General features: G+C 37.1%; 1 pseudogene; it reads left to right on the top strand.

The window, feature by feature from the left end:
• The first annotated feature begins 1,126 nt into the window (after positions 1 to 1,126).
• Positions 1,127 to 23,288, top strand: part of LOC141492914 (alpha-enolase pseudogene) — a 64,160-nt pseudogene continuing 41,998 nt past the window's right edge.

Genomic DNA, 23,288 nt, shown 5'->3' with positions numbered 1-23,288 from the left:
TTGGGGCAAAAATTGTAAAACTCAAATAAAACTTTTCTAAAATTAGCAAAAAATATTTGTCTCTGGTGATGTGGACAGTAAGCATCTAAGTTGGAATGTGAACCCATGTCCTTTAACTCTAGATCCAGATACACCACACTCTTCCCATGGTCTATCTCTCAAGGAAAGAAAACCAGATTAAAATGTAATTAGGAAATATTTAATAAAATAAATAAAAATAAAATGGGACATAGATAATGTTAATATGTAGTTTTCTAAATCAATATGCTACCTACAGGCATCCTTATGTATGGTTTAGTGGCCACTGTTTTTGTTTGAATTTGATACCCCTGCTGTGCATTATTTTGCCTCCATCTTTTAAGATGTTCCATTTTATATACATATTGTTTAATTCCCAAACAAATAATTCTCTCTGATTATCAATTACTTTGTAGCATTTTGTTTCTTCTTCATACACCAAATTATTGAATATATGGCAATGTCTATGAGAAAAATTTTTTCTGTCCCTTATGTGTATATATGTATGTATATATATATATTTTTAGAGATATTATATATGGATAGATAGATGATAGATAATATTTATTTTCCTGTCTAGATTGTATTCTTCCTAAGGAATATAAGTTACTTGAGGACAGAGACTGTTCAATTTTTGTCTTTATATGCCAGAACCTGATTCATTGGAGGCATTCAATTGATACTTATTTGAATTGAATTGAAAATGACATTAGGCTCTGAGTAACATGAATAGTTTTCCCTTGGAAAAAAAATCATTAGCAATTGTGTCAACTTTGGCTGAATAAATCTAAATAATATTTCTAATATGTAGCAGATTTGCTTCATCATAAATCTACTACAATGAATAAAAGTAGCAATAAGCACATTTTTTGAAAACTAGAGAAAAATAATTTAAAATAAATGTTTCTAGATGGTAGAAAGAACACACACATAATGGGTAACATTTTCGTCTAATCCCAAACTCTCTATTTCTGATTAGGTCCTTGACTTGGAGCAATCTCTCTTTACCTCAGTTTTTATGTGCACAAAATGGGGATAACATCAAACCACCTTCTTCAGCTGACCCTTGAAAGGACCTGATAAGAACAATCAGCATTGTTGGGTTGGTAGTTCTTAGAATGCATGTACCTTGTTTCATAAGATATTAAGAGCAATGAATAGAAACTGATAATAAGAGCAAAGAATGGAAACTGCCAAGAGGCAGATTTAGGCTTGATGTTTGGATCAAATTCCAAACAGATCTATTCAGAGTGAAAAAGACTGCCAGGAAATATTGGGTTCTTCCTTCAGAGAAGTCTTTATTTTTTTAAAAGAAAGATTTTATTTTGAGTTTTACAATTTCCCCCCAATCTTCTTGCTTCCCTCCCCCCCCCCCCCCACAGAAGGCATTCTTGTTAGTCTTTACATCGTTCCCATGGTATACATTGATCTCAATTGAATGTGATGAGAAAGAAATCATATCCTTAAGGAAGAAATATAAAAGTATGAGATAGTAAAATTACATTATAATGCTTTTTTCCCTAATTTGACAGTAATAGTCTTTGGTCTTTGTTCAAAGTCCATAATTCGTTTTCTGGACACAGATGGCATTCTCCATTGCAGACAGCTCAAAATTGTCCCTGGTTGTTGCACTGAAGGGATGATCAAGTCCATCAAGGTGGATCATCAACCCCATGTTGCTGTTAGGGTGTACAGTGTTTTTCTGGTTCTGTTAATCTCATTCAGCATCAGTTCATGCAAATCCTTCCAGGCTTACCTGAATTCCCATCCCTCCTGGTTTCTAATAGAATAGCAGTGTTCCATGACATACATATACCACAGTTTAAGTCATTCCCCAGTTGAAGGACATTCACTTAATTTCCAATTTTTTGCCACCACAAACAGGGCTGCTATAAATTTTTTTGTACAAGTGATGTTTTTACCCTTTTTTTTTTTTATCATCTCTTCAGGGTATAGACCCATTAGTGGTATTGCTGGGTCAAAGGATATGCACATTTTGTTGCCCTTTGGGCATAATCCCAAATTGCTCTCCAGAAAGGTTGGATGAGCTCACAGCTCCACCAACAATGTATTAGTGTCCCAGATTTCCCACATCCCTTCCAACATTGATCATTGTCCTTTCTGGTCATATTGGCCAGTCTGAGAGGTGTGAGGTGGTATCTCAGAAATGCTTTAATTTGCATTCAGAGAAGTCTTTAAGTGAAAGTTGGACTCCTCCTTAGATAAACTGAAGGTGAGACTAATGAAAGTGGGTTCAAGCTAGGGGAAAAATATTGAAGGGGGATTCCTTAGAAAGGGTAGGGAAAAAAATAGAGACAGGCAGATGGCAGGGAAAAGAAGGGGAAAGAATTGGAAAGAAGGGAAAGGGATAGATTACCATAGTCTGACCAAAAACATCTTTAAAAGGGTGTTACACTGATGTGCAGACCAAACTAAATAAAAAAAAAGACTAAGTATGCATGCTTAATATACAAATGGAACATGGAATAGAAAAAGAAAATATTTTTTAAAGAACTTAATATAAAAATTTTAAGAACACAGGAAAAACAAATCAATATCTCTTATATGATATACATTGCAGTCAGTGCTCAGAAAATGCAACTTTATGAATTTCAATTTTTTGCAAATTGGTTTCTTGAAAAATGAAACTACCTTTTCCTTTTAACTATAATAATATAATTTTTAAATTTCTATAATTTGTTCATGAGATCTAGACTATTTGAAAACTTAGGGAAATTGCATTAGAAATACTTTAAAATAAAATGTATTTTTCCTTGTTATATGCTCATACATACTGTTTTCTAATTAAAGAATAACAACATTTGAAATATACTTTATCATCATAAAATAAATATGCACTAAAATTTCTCAAATTGCAACTCTATTTATAAAAACTGCATTTTTAAAATGATAAATTCAGGGAACAATGACTATCCATAGTAAAATAAAACTGCATCAAAGCACAAAAATGTTCATAGAGTCAGAGCACAAGTTTCAAATCCTTATTCAGAATGATGTGTATTTGAACATTAAATATATCTATGTGTTTAATTATGATATTAACATATAATTATATTCTGTTCATAAAATGCAATTAATTATCCCTTAATTGATTAACCAAGGAGTGTCTATATTGACAGGAAAACTGGCATTTTGGCATATTATAATTTTATTTGAAATGCATCTGTTTTACAAGGAAGGAAGGAAACAATATTTATTAAATGCCTACTGTGTACAAGTACTAGTGCTAACCAAATGTGCTAGATACTATGCCAAGTAATCTACAAATATCTTTTTTTGAGTCACATAACAAGGGGTTATTATTATTCCCATTTTACAGTTGAGGAAACAAAGGCAGGGAGAGGTGAAAGTGACTTGTCTAGGATCAAACAGATAGTATCTGAGATCAGATTTTAGCTTCTAAAATCAAAAATTTTTTACAATGAATAAAAATTCTATTTACAACTCCATCTTACAGTCTTCATATGGGATCTACAAAAACAATTGACTAGACACACACACATATATACAATTGTAGTTAGCCCTAGGACCAATAATAGACTGAACTGGAGAGCTCTGGTAATGAGCTCTGGTAATTTGTACTGCTGCCCCAGTCCCTCTCATCAGACTTTCTGATAAATCACATTCTTGTTCAGCTATATAGGGTGGACTAAATGGCCCCTGAAATTCCTGGAAACTGTGAGATTCTGTGACTTTAAGCCAAATATACAAGCATGCATGCACAATTCATGGATATGTATGTAAACACAGGTAAATCTTATACTGTAAATGTATCAAGGAAGTTAGTTATTTAAAGAAGGCCAGTGTATACTCTTAAAAAATCAAGGATCTTTTTAAAGGTATAATATGTACTATACAATGAGTAATGATAAATCACCCTTTATATATTTTATAAGCCTTATTTCATGTTGGGCTTTCTTTAAATGGGGCATATCTATAAATACACAGAGGAATATGTAGATTTCTTAAGACATTTTTGTAAATCCTTTTCTCTAAATGAGGGGCGGGGAATGTCTTGGCTATTACAGATGGGAATCAAAATTTTAAAAATTACCAAAAATTTAGGGGTGAATTAATTAAATGCTTGAACAAATATAGCAGGCAAATGATGTTATAAATATCCAAATGATCCTTGACATAAAATATACTTGAATTTATCCTATACTTTTGATATTGCTTATCTTTATAGGTATTTTTCTGAACAATTTATCTCTTTTTGAATTAGATAAAAAGATCCCTGTTGGAAATCTCAATCCCAGTGGAATATTTTATCTCAAATAGTTTCGTTCTCAGCATTGCTGTCTTAGAATGTTGCTATTAAATATATAAAATTTTTAAAAATTCCTTAAATCCATTCAATACATTCTTTTTGAAGACACTTCCATTTTGGCTGATTATATACTATCCATTGTTATAATAAACACCTTTTGATACAATAGTAGGTGATATAACTAAATATCCATCAGAATTCTCATTTTGAAATTAGTCTAAGCTGGTAGTAGTCTATTCATAATTTAGTAGATGAATATTTTATATCGGATAATATCTAATCTCTAAGAGAGTATAGGGGCAATTAGGTAGTTCCATGACTAGAGTGCAGGAAGTCAGGAAGACTCATCTTCCTGAGTTCAAATCTGGACTAACTGTGTGATAGTGGATGTCACTTTATCCTCTTTGCTTTAGTTTCCTCATCTGTAAAATGAATTGGAGAAGGAAATGGCAAACTATGCCAGTATTTGTACCAAGAAAACTTCAAATGGTATCATTTTATTGTACTATATTATGGGGATATACTCGTTTTATTCCATAAATTTGACAAAAAAAAAAGTTGGACACAATTGTTAGCAACAACAGAATATCTAAAAATAAGACTTAGAGAATTACCTGAGACTCAATTGAAATGATTTGATAATGATCACAATGATCACAAACCTAGTAAGTATTAGAAGCAGAGTATGAACTCAGATCTTCTTCACTTCGAGGTCAACACTTTATCCACCAGCCCACATTGTTTTTCTTTTTCTTTTTTTTTTTTTTTTTTTTTAGGTTTTTGCAAGGCAAATGGGTTAAGTGGCTTGCCCATGGCCACAGAGCTAGGTAATTATTAAGTGTCTGAGACCGGATTTGAACCCAGGTACTCCTGACTCCAAGGCGGGTGCTTTATCCACTGCAACACCTAGCCACCCCCACATTGTTTTTCATAGAATATAACTATCCATAATCCCCTGCAAGCCCTTGGAATGTGGATTCTAGTTGATCATTGGCTCACCCATGGTTGGTCTTCTTCAATCTGGGTTTTTCTTTTTCTCTACCACACTATATGTGTGACCTGTGCTAGGATGGTATGTAGTTCTGTTTATTCAGAGGTAAGGGCAGAGAACATAAATTGTCATCTGTTTCAAAAAGGGATGAATTGAATGAAGAGCTCTGGAACCATTCCCCTGCCATGCATGTGGCTAGAGTCTTAATGAACAAATCGGAGCCAGGTGGGCTCAGTTCAATTCCTCAATGATTGGCCAAAGGCATACCTAAACAGTGAACTCAATGGGAAGCCCATCTGTTCCCTTTCCTCTGAAAACTTTTTATGCTATTTACTGCAAAGGCAAATCTTCTTGCCCCTTTCATTTCTGTTTTTGGCAAATACATTTGAAGGGGGATTCTAAAGTCCCTTTTTTTTCTTTCAGAAAATCTGAGGGAAACTACTTCCCCACATTACATACTATGGACTGAAGGTTTTTGAAAAATGCACATTCCTCAGCATTCTCCCTTCATTTCTGATCTTTTTTTAAAAGTTTTTTTTGCAAGGCAATGGGGTTAAGTGACTTGCCCAAGGCCACACAGCTAGGTAATTATTAAGTGTCTGAGGTCACATTTGAACTCAGGTACTCCTGACTCCAGGGCTGGTGCTCTATCCACTGCACCACCTAGCCACCCCAATTTGTCTCTTCTTGAAAAACAAGAATATTTTTCTCTTCTTGAAGATTCTGACAAATTTTACTTCCTTCTGTCTCCAGGCACATTGTAATATGTCTACAGGTAAAGCTTTTCTTTTTTTACTCCCCATACTTGCCTTTCCCTTTCTTTTCACATTAATTTGCACCTGATTTTTCATCCCTGATATCTGCATAATTTCTCCTTTACCTCACAGTCCTGCCAATTCAACTTTTCCACCATGTTGATGCTGATTCTATTATTATAATATTTATAATTTATTACAATTTATTATAATATTATAATTTATTGAATTCCCACCAATTTCAGTCATTCTCAAAAGAGGGTTGGTTTCTCTACCATTAATCACCTTTGGCCCTTCTCAACTAAGCCTCCTCAGTCCTTATTCTCTCTCCTCAGAATCCTTGGACTTTCCACAGTAAATTGTAAGATCTGATCTAATACCTATACTGCTATATTAATGCTATACATTAAAAAAATACTTCAGTCATAATATTGATGCTTCCTTGGAAATACCTATTCCCTGGTGGGATTGACTGAGTTAAAAATAGAAGTAGTTGGTTTTATTAATCATAGTTTTCTAGCCTTTCTGAAAATTCAGGGGATACTTAGCTGTAAAAATCTGATTTTGATGTTTTATTATGGTGTGAAAGTGGTTTTGGGTTCTCAAGGGCAATGCTAGTGAGTCACAAACCCAGGCAGGTCTTACCAAGGTAGGACAACAAGGTGTGTACAGGCCAGAGATGGTCTTCATGTCTGTTGTTCAAAGATTAGCCTGGTTGTTTGCAGAGGCTCATCATTAGGATTAACATCAGGTGGTAATCCCCCATCAGGGGACATCCCTCTGCCTCTCTCTTCTGAATCCCATGAAGCCAGCCCCATCCAGAAATTCAACATGTCGATTTTGAAGATCATTGCAAGAGAGATCTTTGACTCTTGTGGAAACCCCACCGTTGAAGTTGATCTCTACACTTCAAAAGGTCTCTTCAGAGCTGCTTTGCCTAGTGGGGCTTCTACTGGCATCCATGAAGCCCTGGAGTTCTGAGACAATGATAAGACCTGCTATATGGGGAAAGGTGTCTCAAAAGCGGTTGAGCACATCAATAAAACTATTGCCCTGACTCTGATTAGCAAGAAACTGAATGTTGTGGAGCAGGAGAAGATTGACAAATTGATGATAGAAATGGATGGTTCTGAGAATAAATCTAAATTTAGAGCAAATGCCACATTGGGAGTGTTTCTGGCTGTTTTTTAGGCTGGGGCTGCAGAGAAAGGTGTCTCCTTGTTCTGCCATATTGCTGATCTTGCAGGCAATGAAGAAGTCATCCTGCCAGTTCCAGCCTTCAATGTGATCAATAATGGCTCCCATGCTGGTAACAAGCTAGCAAAGCAAGAATTCATGATCCTCCCTGTTGGAACATCAAACTTCAAGGAGGCCATGAGCATTGGAGCTGAGGTCTACCACAACCTGAAGAATGTGATTAAGAAGAAATATGGACAGGATGCCACCAAGGTGGCTTTGCTCCTAACATCCTGGAGAATAAAGAAGCTCTGAAGCTGCTGAAGGAAGTGATTGGCAAGTCTTGCTATACTGACCAGGTTGTAATTGGCATGGATGTTGCTGCCTCTGAATTCTTCCAATCTGGGAAATATGACTTGGACTTCAAGTCTCCTGATGATCCCAGCAGATACATCTCACCTGCCGAGCTTGGGGACCTTTACAAGAGCTTCATCCAGGACTATCCAGTGGTGTCTATTGAAGATCCCTTTGACCAGGATGATTGGGAAGCTTAGAAGAATTTTACTGAAACTGCAAGCATCCAGGTTGTAGGGGATGATCTCACAGTGACCAATCCCAAGCACATTGAAAAGGCTGTTAATGAGAAAGCTTGCAATTGCCTCCTGCTCAAAGTGAACCAGATTGGCTCCATGACCGAATCTCTCCAGGTGTGCAAGCTGGCCCAGTCCAATGGGTGGGGAGTAATAGTTTCCCATCGTTCCGGAGAGACTGAAGATACCTTCATTGCAGACCTGGTGGTGGGTCTCTGCACTGGGCAGATCAAGACTGGGGCCCCCTGCCGATCTGAGCGTTTGGCCAAGTATAACCAAATTCTCAGAATTGAGGAAGAACTGGGCAGCAAGGCTAAATTCGCTGGAAGGAACTTCAGAAGCCCTCAGGCCAAGTAAACTCCATGACCATGAAGCCTCAGAGCTAGTAGGCTACAGTCACCTCAGTAGAAGTCCTCCAAAGAATGGGCAGCACCAAGTAGTAGACCAGTTTTGTTTTGGGGATGGGGGCTCTGCTACATAGCTCCACCCCGCTCTCTTCCACCTGTCTGTATTCTCACTGCTTCTTCTGGTACCTGATCATTTGGTCCTTTTTTGGAAACCTCATCTTGTGACTGGGTAGAATGATCTGTTCTCACCCCCACCCCCAGTGTTGATGTGCAGAGTCATATACTTGTGATGCAGCCCCCCAACAAGCCCACGGGCCAGATCCTTTAGTGGCTTCTATGTGCAGAATAAAAGTATTCAGTAATTCACTGGAAAAAAAATTGAGGGGAAAGGGTGTAACTCCTCATAAAAAAACCCCATCAAAATAAGCCATGGAGACATTAAGATCTACATTTTTAGAGGGAGAACACACACTGATGACATTGCAAATCCCAGAAGTAGGAAGCTTTCACATATATGGAGAGAGACAAGTGAAGCAACTGGTAGATGTTGTTTTTGTTATATATGACCCATTCAAAAGTGGAGCTGCCAAGACTGGGGTTTCAGGCCTAGAAAAGAAACTAAATTGGAAGAGCACAGAAAATTTGGAGGCACCACCTTTCAATCAAGCTCTAGCTGAACTCTTCTTAAGGGAATGATGTCCACATCATCAGATGTCAATGTTGACATCTATCAAGACTTGGAAAGGTCATTCCAGGCCAGGACTGCTAAAAGAAGCTGTGGTAAGAGGCCCATATGTGGCAAGGTTGTTCTTGTGTGACTTGAAAGAAGGCAGAATAGACATTTCTGGCCATTTCTTTGCTCACCCTTCCCCAAGGGAGACTTTCATTCCTCTTCAAAGATGAAGCAGGAAATTGGTGACAGAGGTCACTCAGCTCTCCTCAGATAGCAGGATCCTGGGCTAGTCTTAAGTATTTTTATTTTAGGGAATATGTTTGAATGATTCTGATTGCTTTGTCATTCTTATGGGGAGGAGGACTCCAAGCTCTATATCCAAGGATTGATCCCTTTGATATATGATAAAATGATAATAGTGCCATAGCAAAGGCACATAGAAAAGAACAAAGAAGCTCATTTATTCAAATCAGTAGCAAAACAAAGCAGAGAAAATAGATATATGAGAATATATATATATATATATATGTATATATATATATATATATATACACATATATATATATATATATATACCAGACAATGCAAAGTGAAGATATTCTTCCATTGGGAGTGAGGAGATAACTCAGTTGAACCATGGGTGAGTATCCTTCATTTTACCCAAGGAGAGACTCTCTGAAGTTTCTAGTGTATTGAGCTGTGAACAGGACATGATGGGAAACTGTTGATTCTTCTCATAACTTCCCAAAATCTTTTTCTTCAAGAACCTGAAATGGGGATGGTTTCTTCCAGAAAGTGAAAGTCAAGAGCAGCCAACGAGACTGAATAGTTGAAGAATCTTAAAGGGGACTGGCATTTGAAGAGTCCCAAAATCAGAATGGCTGAGAACTGAAGATCTTTCATCTTTTATGAGTTCTTCCTCTATCTTCACACAGTGTAAGGCCTTCATCTTCCCCTATAAGGAGACTGTTCCATATCAATGATCCAAGGGACAAGGTTTCATAACCTAGGAGAAGCTGATTGAGTACCTTACCAGGTCATCCACTTGGCTATTGGAGAACTTAGTCTTCTTCCTTTTCCTCATTTCTTTAATGTCCACTTAGCCCTTAAGGCACGTTTATTTGGGGGCCCAGAGGCAATTTAAAGTTTTCAAAAAGGGGGAAAATGATATCCACAGGAGTGTTAAGCAAACTTCTAATAGGCATAGGGAATGTTTGCCTCATATGGATTGCCAGCACCCATGATGAGATCATACTGTTCCATGACAACAAGATTAAGTAACCCCCGTTTTGTCCACTATTTCATTGTTCTCCATTTTGTTCATAGGAGTGTTATACCACAGATAGCTGCCATTTATCTTTCCTATCTGTATTCCTAGCTCATGCTCTTGTCTTTACATGGCCTAATTACTAAGGCCACCTTATTGCATGAGAAGATAGAAAAGGAAGGAAAGGAATAAACATAGTCTACTCTATGCCAAATATTATCTTATTTGATTTAGCATGGATGATAAGTCTCCTTCCTCATCTCTAATGCTTTGTGCTTATTAGAGCAATATTCAAACATATTATATAATATTAGTGGTGCCAATTTGCATTTATTCATTTCTCTTCAGCCCCTTGCTGATCATCATTCAATCAATCATCAAAAACATTTAAATGTCTATTATTTGCCAGGCACTATGCTAGGGGTTGGATATTTAATGTAAAAAATTAAACAGTCCCTGCCCTCAAGGAGCTTGCATTCTGTCAGAGGGGACAACAACTACTTATATATAAAATAAATAAAAGTAATTGAAGACCTGGGAAGCACTGGCAACTGAAGACATCAGGCTTCAGGTAAAAGTCTGCACTTAACCCAGATTATGAAGAAAATAGTATTTTTCTGGAAGTGGAGGTGAAAACCAACAGCAAACACTACCGGAATTCCCTCTAATAAGACACCAGACCAAAGCATCTTCAAATATGAGATTCAGAGATTTCATAGACATTTTAGAGCTAAAAGAGATCCTGTAGTCCTATCCCATTATATTTCAACTGGAAGAAACTGATCCTAAAGGATGATTGCTCAATGACTGTCCCAAGATCACATAGCCAATTAGCTAGTGGAGGAACCAAAACATGATTCCCAGCTATTTCCGAAGTGGTCCCTAGGGTCCACTTCCTTGAGGAGATAGACATATACCCAAACTATTCCTGAGTCCTCCAGATTTTGTTGAATGTAATCAGAAATAAGAGAAGAAAATAGGTAGCGTGAGTCAAAGAGGAGACTGCATCAGTCATGCAGTGTGTGATAAATCCATTTGGTCGAATTCTGTGTACTAGTTAATTCTTTAAAAAAAATGCATGTGGTTTTCAGCTTTCAAGGCCCACAGGCTGGATTTCATTAGAACCCTGAGCTAGGTCTTATCTACAAAGCTGAAACCTTTGACTCTTTGGTAGTGAGTGCAATGAGTGAAACTGAAGCATATGTAATTTTTTTTTTCTTAAATGTAATTATTTGAGCAAATGCAGCACAGCTGGGTGGGTTCAGTAGTCCTACCAAGTTTTCCTACACAATCAGCATTAGAGTGACTGGCTATTTATATAGCAGAATGCAGCCTAGACTACTAGTCATTCTCATGTACTTTTTCAGGTCTATCTTGAACTTGAGGAACTAGAGAAGGATCACATGTGTTTTGGAGCAATTCATCAACATGGTTCTTGGGGACACTTCAGAAAGTTGGATGACTTTGATACTTAAAGGGGAAAAAAAGAACAACATGTAGACAGTTTGTTTATCTTGGCCAGCTTTCCAGCTGGTTATAGATCCATGGAATTTTTATTGGAGAGGGTGTTTGCTTCTCTATGTGCAAAATTAGGAGACTGGCATCTGTGATCTCTGAGAACTAAAGGAGTGAAGCAATTTATTCAGGGTTATGTAGGTAGTGTCAGAGTTGAGATTTTACCTAATGTAATTTCCATTGCACTGTTCAACCTAAGAAGAAAACACTGGAATCATGACATATCAAATATAGTTAGATCTTTTCCTTCATCTGGAAAAGAATAATGTAGTAGAATTTTAGCTGCCTCTAGAGTCAGTGGCCCTGACTTCAAATGCTATCTGTGATACTGTCTTTTAGTTGTGTTAGTCATGTCCAATTCTTTGTCCAAATCTTAAGATTTTCTTGGCAGAAGTATTGGAGTGGTATGCCATTTCCTTCTTCAATTCATTTTAAAATTAACTGAATTAATAATAAATTAACTGAAACTGAAAAATGAGAAAACTGAAGCAAAAAGGGTTAAGTAACTTGTCCAGGGTCACATAGCCAGTAACTGTCTGAGGCTGGATTCAAAGTCATGAAAATGTGTTTTTACAATTCCAAGTCTAGCTCTATCTCGCTATGTGTTAATTATTTAGGGGAGGAATAAAATGGCTGCTTTGCTTCAGTGAGAGTCCAGTTAAAGTTATAGATCATAAACTTATAATTTACCCAATTGGTGCCATCCTAAGTCATTCCAACTTCATATACCTGTTAGTGAGTTTGTGAATAGGGGGCAAATGGTGTGAGTGATCCAGAGCTGAGGTTTGGCAGGATGGGAGGTGGTTGGAGGAAAGAACAGAGGACTATACAGATTTCAACAGGCTGTCTAATAAATAGGAAGTATTTTAGGAAGATGAGTCTTCCTGACTCCAGGCCCACAATACTCTATTCATGTGCCACCTAACTACTCCTTTCCCTGCTCTTAATGGCAGGACCTCATTTTTTCTTGTACCTCCTCCAACACAAATGCATAAGCACTTTAAATACTAACAAGAACAGATCCTTGATTTTATCTCTGTAGGGACTTCCTGATGAGGGAACTCTTTGCAATTGTTCTTCAACTTATAGTCTTAAGGAGTTGCCTGGGACACTGAGAAGTTAAATCAGACAGTCGACGAATATTATTAAGAGTCTACTATGAGTGAAGGCCCTATCCTGGGTGATGAGGGATACAAGGAAAGGCTTAAAAGGCAGTTCCTGCCCTCAAGAAGCTCACAGGTTAATGGGAGAGACAACATATAAAAAGTTGAAAAGTGTCTGGGAGGATGCCCCATGATGGGGGCATGATGAAGTCCAGAGCATGGATAACTTGGCATCATACATCCCTTCTCACCAAGGAAGAAACTATAGAGTGGAACATCTACTAATCAGTGTCATTGTAAAGGAACATGAAACCAATGCACAATGAGGATTTCATAACTTCCCAAGTCCAGTTTTGGGGTTAATTTGCTATGGTTTTTGAATGAGCTTCTGCTATGTATTCCTTTCAAAGAGAATGTCCCTTTCCCAGAGACAGGATGGGATTATGGAAAAAGTACTACATTTTGAGAGCAGTGTTATCAAGGATTTTTAGAAGAGGGAACTGTAACTATCATTGAATTCCACTCTCTCATTTTACAGATAAAGAAACTGAGGTCCAGAGAGGCAACATTACTTACCCAGAGTCACAGAGAAGAATTAAGACTAAAAAGCCAAGTCTTCTGACTTCTTAGTCTAGGGTCCTTGCTTCTTCTTTTTGCATAAAGCCAGAATGCAATTGACTTCATTATGCTTCAGGTTCTTTGATTTTTTTAAATTACCTTTACTCAAAGATGAGGATAGAATGATGATACCTAAAAGGGGAAAACAAAGTCAAAATTCCTAACAACTTGGATTCTTTCCCTTCAAAACATGAATGCATTAATAAATTAATGTATTGTCAACTTACATTTAAAAAGCTGTCTGCCAAATCATCTTTTTCTATCATAGAATCAATGAGAACACATCATTGCAAGTGAAAAAAAATTAAACAGTGAAGAACAAAATGGGACATGTGAGCCAAATTCCACAAGAATGCCCTTGAGCTTAGGGTCCTCATTTCCATCCTTCGATAATATTTAGAAAACCAAATGTTTCAAAAATTTAGAAGGTATCTTGGATGATTTATAGAAATAGTAAAGTCATCAAAACACCCTGTGGATATTGCATTTTTATAGGCACATTTTTTTAGATTAGATTAGAACAGTACTAGGCAATAGGGACTCTAGAGAAAGAAACGGATAGCCATCCTCACAGTTGAGAAGGCTCTTAGGTCCAAGATACTGAGTAGGGATATCTGTATGTCGGGAAGGTTGAACTAGGTGACCCTTCACTTCCCTTTCAACTCTAAATTCTATGACTCTCTGTGCTGAGGGATAAAATGGAAAATATAAAAGTAGAAGTCAGGTAACCTGTGACATCTAGATCCAAATTTATCATTAACATTCTAAGCATGACATTAGGCAAATCCCAGAATCCCTCTTGCTCTCATTTTCTTTATCTATACAAAAATGGGATTGGCGTGGGTAATCTCTAATGTCACTTCCAATGTCAATTGTACAATATCACTGTGACCATTGTGATTCCAGAAAACCAGAGGTGAAGGATGCTTTCCTACCTGCTGAACCAAAAATGATGATTTCAATATACATAATGAGATACATTTTTGCACATGGTCAATATAGGAATTTGTTTTGCTTGAGTGTGCATATTTGATATAATAGTTTTGTTTTTCCTTCTTACCTAACACCAAGTTGGAGGGACAGGGAGAAAAATAAATTCTTAGCAATTAAAAAAATTTAATCAAAAAAACTTTTACAATTATTCTATGATCATGTGTTGTAAATTAGTATATTAGTAGAAAACTCACTGGCATAGGGTGAGAAGTCCTTAGTTTTTAATCTCCATTTGGGTGCTTCTATCTGTTTGAACTTGGGTTTTTTATGATTTCTTCCAAACTGTTTTCCTATGTGTAAAATTCAGGTAATAATACTTGTTTTGTTTACTTTTACAAGGTTATTGTAAAATTACTATGAGGTACTATATAGGATACATTATATTAATATATAGAGAGATTTCCTTGATATATGTATATGAATATATGCATATATATGACTATTAATATATATACATTGCAATTCTTTATAATTTGTAAATTACTATAGGAATTGCTATTAATTGTAATGTGAGAAGCAATATAGCATAGAAGAATTAAAGTAAATCTTGAATAAATAAAATTGTAGATCTAGTGCCCTAAAATTAATTTTAATAATTTGCACATTGTAAGATCAATGGATTAATGGGAGATAAGATCCATTAGGAAAATGTCATTTGTTCACTCAAAGAAGGTCTCTATTTGTAGATTAGATGAGTTTCATTAGTCTTCCTTTTGTCATATAAATAATATGTACTTATTCATCTGCTATTATATGGAGGAATTGCCAAAAGTAATAGAGAATAAACAATTTAGCTTCATCTCCTTAAAAAAAAGAAATAAAAGAAAAAAGTTTCCTAATGGACCATTTCCTAGAAAGGGACAAGCTAGTAGAGGCTAAGAATTGTTTTGAAAGTGGGCATTTTTTTATTTGAGCAAGTTTCTTGGCCTAAAGTTTTTGAGTCTAAAACCGCCCAATCCCATGTCCTTATTGGCAGAACTAAATCAGGAAGGAGAAAACAGTAGAACAGCCCCTAACAATGGTGATAAAACATCATAAGATGGGGCAAGGACTACTAATATAGAGGCCTTAAAAAGGCTATATCTTTGGAGGATTATGGTGCCAGTTAAGTCAGACAGTGAGTTGTCCCATATTTCTCATATCTTGGCTAGTGAATTCCTAGTCAAGATCTTCATGTCTGCAAACAACTTTTTGTATCCATCCAAATCCCTTGGATCTCTGCAATCCAAAGAAACCTTAACCTGACTTTTTTTTTTAATTTTTGCTTGCTTGGATCCCAGTTTGGAACACTGCTCTTTTCCCTATGAGGAGAAAGGTAAATTACTCCTCTCCAGTTTGAGCTCTTGAGCTGATTGCCAGTGTATGTCAGTTTTCTCTAGGTCAGGTACATTGATACCAATCATTTTTATAGCCCAAGATTGATAATGATAGAAACTTTGAGACAGTAGGACCATAAACTCACTCCTCTAAGGCAGAGGTGTCAAACACTTCCTTGTATTGGCGGGAATTAGATTAAAGTGAAATTGGGAAATATTTACTAAATTAAATAAAAACATAATAGAACCAAAATAATGTTAATATGTTATTTTCTAAGTCAATATATGGTCTAGAAGAATCCTTATATAAGCTTCCCCCCCCCCTTTGCTATTTGAGTTTGACACTACTGCTCTAAGGAATTAACTATGATATAAAGTATATTTACTATACTGTAGGAGAGCAAAGTGACTTCTGGGGGAAGGGATGATAATATCCAAGTCCATGGTCTTACAGGTTCAGCTGAGGCAAGATGAACTGGCCTATGACTGCATTATATGTCAGTTCCTGGCAAGAAGCTTTTCATGAATGAAAGACTTAAGTTTTGTGGAGACAGGTTTCAGACAAACAGTTCTTTCCCTCCCTTGAAAATTTCCTGGATCTCATTTATGATCCAGGATTCTGGCTTCAATCTCTACTCTAGAAATTAGTTTTCTGTTTCTATCCCAACATTTGGCACTGACTTAGACTGATCTTTAAGCTCATTTGGATCCTAGTTAAAATTTTGTCTTCCCTATGAGAGGACTCTCTTCCCAACAAAGGGCTTCCTATAATCAATGGAATTTGCAGGCAACAAGCAATGTTCCAGATACTGTACTAATTGCTGTAGAAATAAAGAAAGGCAGAAACTAGTCCTTGCCACCCCCCCAAGAAGTATGCATTCTTGTGGGGGAATCATGTAAATAGGTACTTACATAAAAAGATGTAGGCAGCTAGGTGGTGTAATGGATAGAAAGGATCTGAGTTCAAATCTGGTCTCACTTATTAGCTGGATAACCCTATTTGCCTCAGTTTCCTCATCTATAAAATGTGCTGGAGAAGGAATTGCAAACCATTCCAAAATCTTTGCCAAGAAAATCCCAAATGAAGTCATACATATTTGGGCATGACTAATTGACTAAAGAACAACAGTGTAAAAAGATATCTACAGAGTTGATGGAAGATAATCTGAAATGTGAAACAATACTGCTGGGGAAACTAGGAAAGGTCCCCTGCTGAAGGTCAATTTAGACTTGAGTCATCAAGGAAGCTTAAGAAAGCAAGGGGTAGAAGTGAAGGATTGGGGCATTCTAAACATGAGGAATAGTCAGGACAAAGATGCAGTGTTTGGGGAACTAAAAGTAAGCCGGTGTAGTTGATTGATGGAGAGTGTGGAAAGGAGTAAATGTATAAGACTAGGGTGACCAGGTCTTCCTGTTTTCAAAGCCAATTCTCTATTCACTATGCCATGCTTATCTCACACATACATTATGTAGTTTTTCCTAGTGAATTTAGATAATACTTGTATGAAACAAATCAAATGCTTGAAGGTGAAAAAAAAAGTGCCCAAATATTTCATGATGGGCTGTTTAAATCTTTTATTTCCCAAACCTTTTCCACCTTGTTGGAACAGAGCAGGAGGATTTATTTCTCTTCCTGTACCAGTCTAAAGAATAAACAATTTTATATCTATGAAGATTTGCTACAGACCCACCCTAATTAAGACATACATTTGGAATCTCTAGGCCAGGAATGGGGACAGGCTTTATTGAAACATTATCCAGGCTCTCAGGACAAAAGACATGTATTTAGTTATCTGTTGTTTCTCCCATTAGAAAGTGAGCTACTTGAGGACAGAGACAATGATTTTTGCCTTTTATTGTATCCTCAGCTCTTGGTTGAGTGTCCTGCAAATAGTAAATACTTAATAAATAAATGCTGCTGATTGTTGGGCTCTGTTGGAACTATGTGAATCATCATCTTTGAATTTCAAATAGGATGAAGGGAACTGGTCCCCTCAGGGATTGAAACTTACCCCAGACAGACAAGTAAGAGTTTGTCATAATTTTCTGGTAGTTAGTTCCATTTTCCAGCGAAGGATAACTGAGTCAAAGATAGGCTAAGAGACTTCACTCAGGATCACCTAGCCAGCATGGAAACCAAAGCTAGAATGAGGGCTTCCTGATTTCCAATTGTAGTGTTCCAGTCTTTTGTGTTCATGTGGTTAATTTTATGCGACATCATTCATTCTGTTCCTCAACTCCTGACCTGACTGCCTACATTTATTAAGTGCTTACTACATATTAGACCCTGTATTAAGTGCTGAGGATACAAGTAAAGGCATAGATAATGTGCCCGCCTATGAGGAACTCACATGCAAAGAAGACAGAAACTACTCCTAGAGCTCAGGAAAATGTTTTCTGTTTGAGACTCTCTTTCAGTTTTCTCAGTTTTCCTTAATTCAGTTAAATAAAATCTTTTGAGAACCAGTCCTGAGTGTATTTTCCTCCCATGTTTCACTGAAATCCCAATCTAGAGGCAGGGTCAATGGAAAGGCTTTGATATATTTATGACTGTGGATTATATTTTTAAAAAGTATTTACAAGCAAGCTAGTTAAAATCTGCCTCTCGGTTAGCTTAGTTTCCAAAATTTGTTTTTTTTTTTTATTTTGTAAAAAGCAAGTTATTAGGAAAGGCCAAATTTTCCTCTTTTGCTCTTTGCTGTTGAAGCCCAAACTGGACATGTTCTGACCCCAGACTGTCCCTCCCACTCCCCTAACTGCAGATTGGAGAAGTATATTTTTATTTGAAAGGGTCAGAACATTCAGAATTTGCCATCCCAAATATGTGTCTTTTTCCCCTCTCTAAAATCCAAGCCCTAAAATATAAATCCTTTTAAAATGGAAAGAGTAATGCCAAAGGGAATGGAACATTTTTGGTCCCAATCCCAAACTGAAAGATAGCACTGAAACAGGAAGTACATGATTTAAATATCCACTCAGCATCTCAGTAACATATTTATATATTCCAAGGACGCAAGGTTAAAAGTTTTCAGTGTGGCCTGGGAATGTTCCAGACTCCTTTGGCTTCATAGCTTCAGGGAAAACTTTTAAGTGACTACCAAATATTTGCAAGTAACCATTTTCCTTAGAGCAGAACAGTTAAGAAGAATGACACAGAGTAAAGTTTCTGGTATTTGCTAAGTGACCTTGGAAAAGGCATAGTTTGGATGCATGTAACCACAGTGCTTTTCCTTCTTGAAAGAACTTTTTGGAAGATCTACCAATAGAGAGGTGAGAAGGCCTCCCCCACCTTTCTTTCAACAAAGAAGGCACTAAAGAAGTCATCAACGGCTCCCCAGTGATCCTAGTCCTCTTCCCAGCACCCCTGCTCCAATCCCTGGGGCTAGGATTGTATAGTATGACTGTGGAGAAACAGATCCATAAGTTTAGGCCTTGACTAACACAAGACATCTTTCAGATGGCAAAGGACTGGCACGCTATAGGTAATAAATAGCCTATGGATGGGAACAAGCTAATTTATTCACCGAGAGATCATTCCCTAGACTTGCCTCTATGTTTGCAGCATCCTGTGTCTTGACTACTGGACAAGTTTCTCCATGGGAGGAGAAGGAGGAGGGATGCCTTTGGGTGGCCTTGGTTACTGGTACATGTTTATTTTTTTATTTTTTATTTTTTAGGTTTACTGGTACATGTTTAACAGGGACAAGAGTGCCTAATGCATAAGAGAGGCAAGTTAAGTATCAAAGGAGTACCAAAAATTTTTACTGTATCCTGAAATAAAGAAAAAATGAGAATCAAGAATGCTTATGTACATAGGAAAACTATTTGGCTACCTGTGAGTTGGGATGGGAGATCTACCAACAGGTCCAAGTCACATTCTCCCAGTAGTCCTATCATGGTGGCTAAAATTTCTGCAATATACATCTTTGGGAGTTGAGGTCTATGTTAGAATAAGATCTCACAGGTGTGTTTTTGTTGTTCACTTCTTTCAGTCACGTCCAAATCTTCATGAGCCCATTTGGGGTTTTCTTGGCAAAGATACTTTGGTTGAGGAAACTGAGGCAAAAAGGATTAAGTAACTTGCCCAGTGTGAAGTCAGATTTGAACTCAGTCTCCTAGAGGCAGATTCTATCAGACAAACAGTTCTTTTCCCCTCTGAAATTCCCTGAATCCCATTTAGGATCCAGGAGGTACTGACCTCCTGACCTGAATCTCTACTCCTGAATCTAGTTTTCTGTTTCTATCCCAACACTGTGAAGAAACCATGGTACTAATCTAGGCTGGCCTTTTATTCTAAGCTCACTTGGCTCCTAGTTCAAATTCTGCCCTCCCTAGGAGAGGACTGTTTTCTCAACAGAGAAAATGCCTGTAATTACTGGCATTCACTGACCATTCCCCAGAAAGACAGGCAGGTGACATGTATTTATTGGGGATTTAGTTGGTCATTGTTGGAGACATAATGAAAGGCAGAAACTACTCCTTGCCCCCCTCAAGAAGTACACATTCTTATGGGGGAGATATATAAATAGGTATGTACATAAATAGATATAGGCAGTTAGGTAGTATGATACACAGAATTCTGGGCTTGGAGTCAGGGGGACCTTGAGTTCAAATTTGGTACAGGTATTTACTAACAGTGCAATGCTGGGCAAGTCACTTAACTGTTTGACTCAGTTTCCTCATCTGAAAAAAGAAATGGCAAACCACTCCAGTATTTCTGCTAAGAAAACCCCAAATGGGGTCATAAGGAGTCAAACATGAATGAACAACAAAAAGTAGAATATAAGCTCCTTATGAGTAGGGATTGTTTCCTTCTTTGTATTTATATCCTCAGTATTTAGCACCATGTCTGTCACCTATAGGTGCCTAATGAATGCCTATTAATTCATTTGAGTTCAATCCATGCATGAACAAGAATCCCCTTGTTAGAGTCCTCTAGTGATGGGGAGCCCTTTACCTCCCAGGGTAGTACATTTTGCTTTTGGATGACTCTGGGTGCAAGAGGGATGTTCTTATTCTCAAGCCTCTTTGCACACCCTTGCTGCTGGTTATGACCTTTGGAGACAAAGCAGAAGACGTTTTCTTCCCTTCCTCTGCTATAAGTGCTTCCATCACTTGTAGATAGTTGTCCACCCCTAGTTCCTTTAAGCTATACTCATTGGAAATGAGGCTAGATCTTCAAACATCTTTGCTGCCCTTGCCCAGATGCTCTCTCCTGATTAACTGTGTCCTTCCTATGATGTGGTGATCGCAACCGAAATGTTGTGCTCCAAGCACAGTATGACAATGCAGAGGACAACTGAAGGAGGACTCTTCTGCTGGAAGCTGAGTCTCTCTTAAGGGAGCTTAAGATCCCATTAGCTTTCTCAGCTGCTATCACAGACCAAAGACTTCTGTCAAATTTGCTGATTACTGAGGTCCCCAGATTTCATTCCTGAAATTTGCTATCTAATAATGGCTCCTCCAACTTGAACTCATGAAATTGATTTTTTTAACCCCCAGGAGTAATGTTTTATGTTTATCCCTATTAAATTTCATTTTATTCCATCTGGTTCTAGCCTGTCAAAATCTTTTTGGATTCTGACTCAATCAGGATTAAATGCCCCTTCCAGCTTTTTTGTCATCTGCAAATTTGCCAAGTGTACTATCTATGACTTTACCTGAAGTCATAACTTCAGATTCATTCTCTTCTGTCAACCTTATCTTTTCATATCCAGTCTATGATCAAGCCTTGTCCCTCTAAACATCCAATTTCTCAATTGTATTCACTTTTCTCAGCTCACATAGAACACTATTCTAACTCAAGCCTTATCAGGGGAATTAATCTATTTATGTCCAATCTCTTCCTTCTCTAATCTTTTCTCCCCATAACTTCTAAAATAATCCACCAAAGAAACTGTTCCAATCATATTGTTCCTCAACTCAAAAACATTCAGTGGCTCCTTGTTGCAACCAAAGTTCAAATTCCTAAGCTTGCTATTTACTTCTACAATTTGATTTTAACCCAACCTTATTTCAGGTTACATCTTCTCATGGACTAGATTTACATTTTACTTGAACCTGATCACTAGCTATTTCTGAAACTCATCATTAAACTTGATTCTCCAAGTGTTTTCATGGGTTGTCCATCTCCTATGCTTAGAATTCACTCTCTCCTCAGAATCCTTTGTCCTCCAAGAATCAACTGATCCTTAATCAGAGGATGCCACCTATTCTAGGCAACTTTTCCTGATAGCCAAATACACTGTACTCACTCCCATCAGTATAATGAAAGAACTTGAAATCAAGAATGATGTGACTTTTGTCTTTGCATTCCCAGGACCTCGCAAAGTATTTTACTTGCCATAGATGGTTAACAAATGTTCAACAAATTGAATGGAACTGAATGTTAACTATACTGTCTGTTCCACAGGTAAATGTGTTGGTTTCACATTCAGAAAGTATTTCCTAGGAAATATGAAAAATCTTCATGGGTAAGCAGGTACAACAACATTATATGATGATTTAGTTGCTCTACCAAACCATGTACTTTGTGTATGTTGGCTATTAAGAAACCAACAGATGGGATTTATTAGACTATGTCCTCCATTCGGGAACTTGTCTGAGCATCCAAAGTATGGGCAAAAGGAAATGAAGCAAGGTTATGTGGCAATCCCTTACTGGTCTCCATTTTCATAACTTCTATGCCTTTATTTTGTGTACCTGAAACCATATTTTGATTTTTTTTGTTGCCAATGATGTTCAAAATGGTCACTAGCATAAGGGAAATAGGATGTTGCCTCAGAGGACCGAGATCTAAGGAAACAGGGCATGTAAAATCTTCTGAGTTCCAAATCCAGTGTTATTTCTACTATCCACTATCCTTATTGCCTTTCTATGTGAGGATTCAATAGGGCAAGTAAAGACGAGGGGTAAAGAGCATGAAATCTGGACCTCTTTGAGTTTCAGATATGCTTGAATCTTTGTGCGAATCTTCCCTTCACTTTGATAAAGGTTGTCATTATAAAGATAGATGGTATATGGTAAAAAAAAAATTTGTTGTACTGGGTTATTTGTTGTAACCAGTTCAACAAGTACAGTAAGGGGAAACCATCTGCCAAAAATTAAGAATCATCTCCTTTTTATTTGGACTCTTTGTTTCTTGTTCCCTTCGATAGAGCCTGAATAGATATCTACAAGATTTTAGGGAGTTTGAGGTAGGTAGTCTTGCTGGGGGAGTTTGTTGGGAATTTGCCCATATAGAAAATACTTTAACCTGGAATAGTTCTGTATGAGAAACCTATTTCTATGTTCCCAGTACATGACCCAAAATAGAACCTTGCTGATCTGGTGGATATATACAAACACACATACATATTTGTATATGTTTTTAAATGAAGTAATCCATACTATAGTCATTCTGTAATGCAGATACTTCGCTTTGTTATTTGTAAAAGGAAGGCATTTGCAGAAGATAGCTGAACTCTTTCTTAACTATATTTCTTTAAAGGATTATATTCATAAACTTTGACATCATGGACACAACAAAACCATTGTTCCATTTATGAAGTATACAAAGTCAAACCATGTGGTAAGACAAAAACCAGTTGGTACTGAGTATTTATAAAACTGAGAAGAGTGCACATTGGAATCACA

The sequence above is a fragment of the Macrotis lagotis genome, chromosome 7 (genome assembly GCF_037893015.1).
Source record: "Macrotis lagotis isolate mMagLag1 chromosome 7, bilby.v1.9.chrom.fasta, whole genome shotgun sequence".
Lineage (NCBI taxonomy): Eukaryota > Metazoa > Chordata > Mammalia > Peramelemorphia > Peramelidae > Macrotis > Macrotis lagotis.
This window is presented reverse-complemented; position numbering and strand designations above follow the sequence as displayed.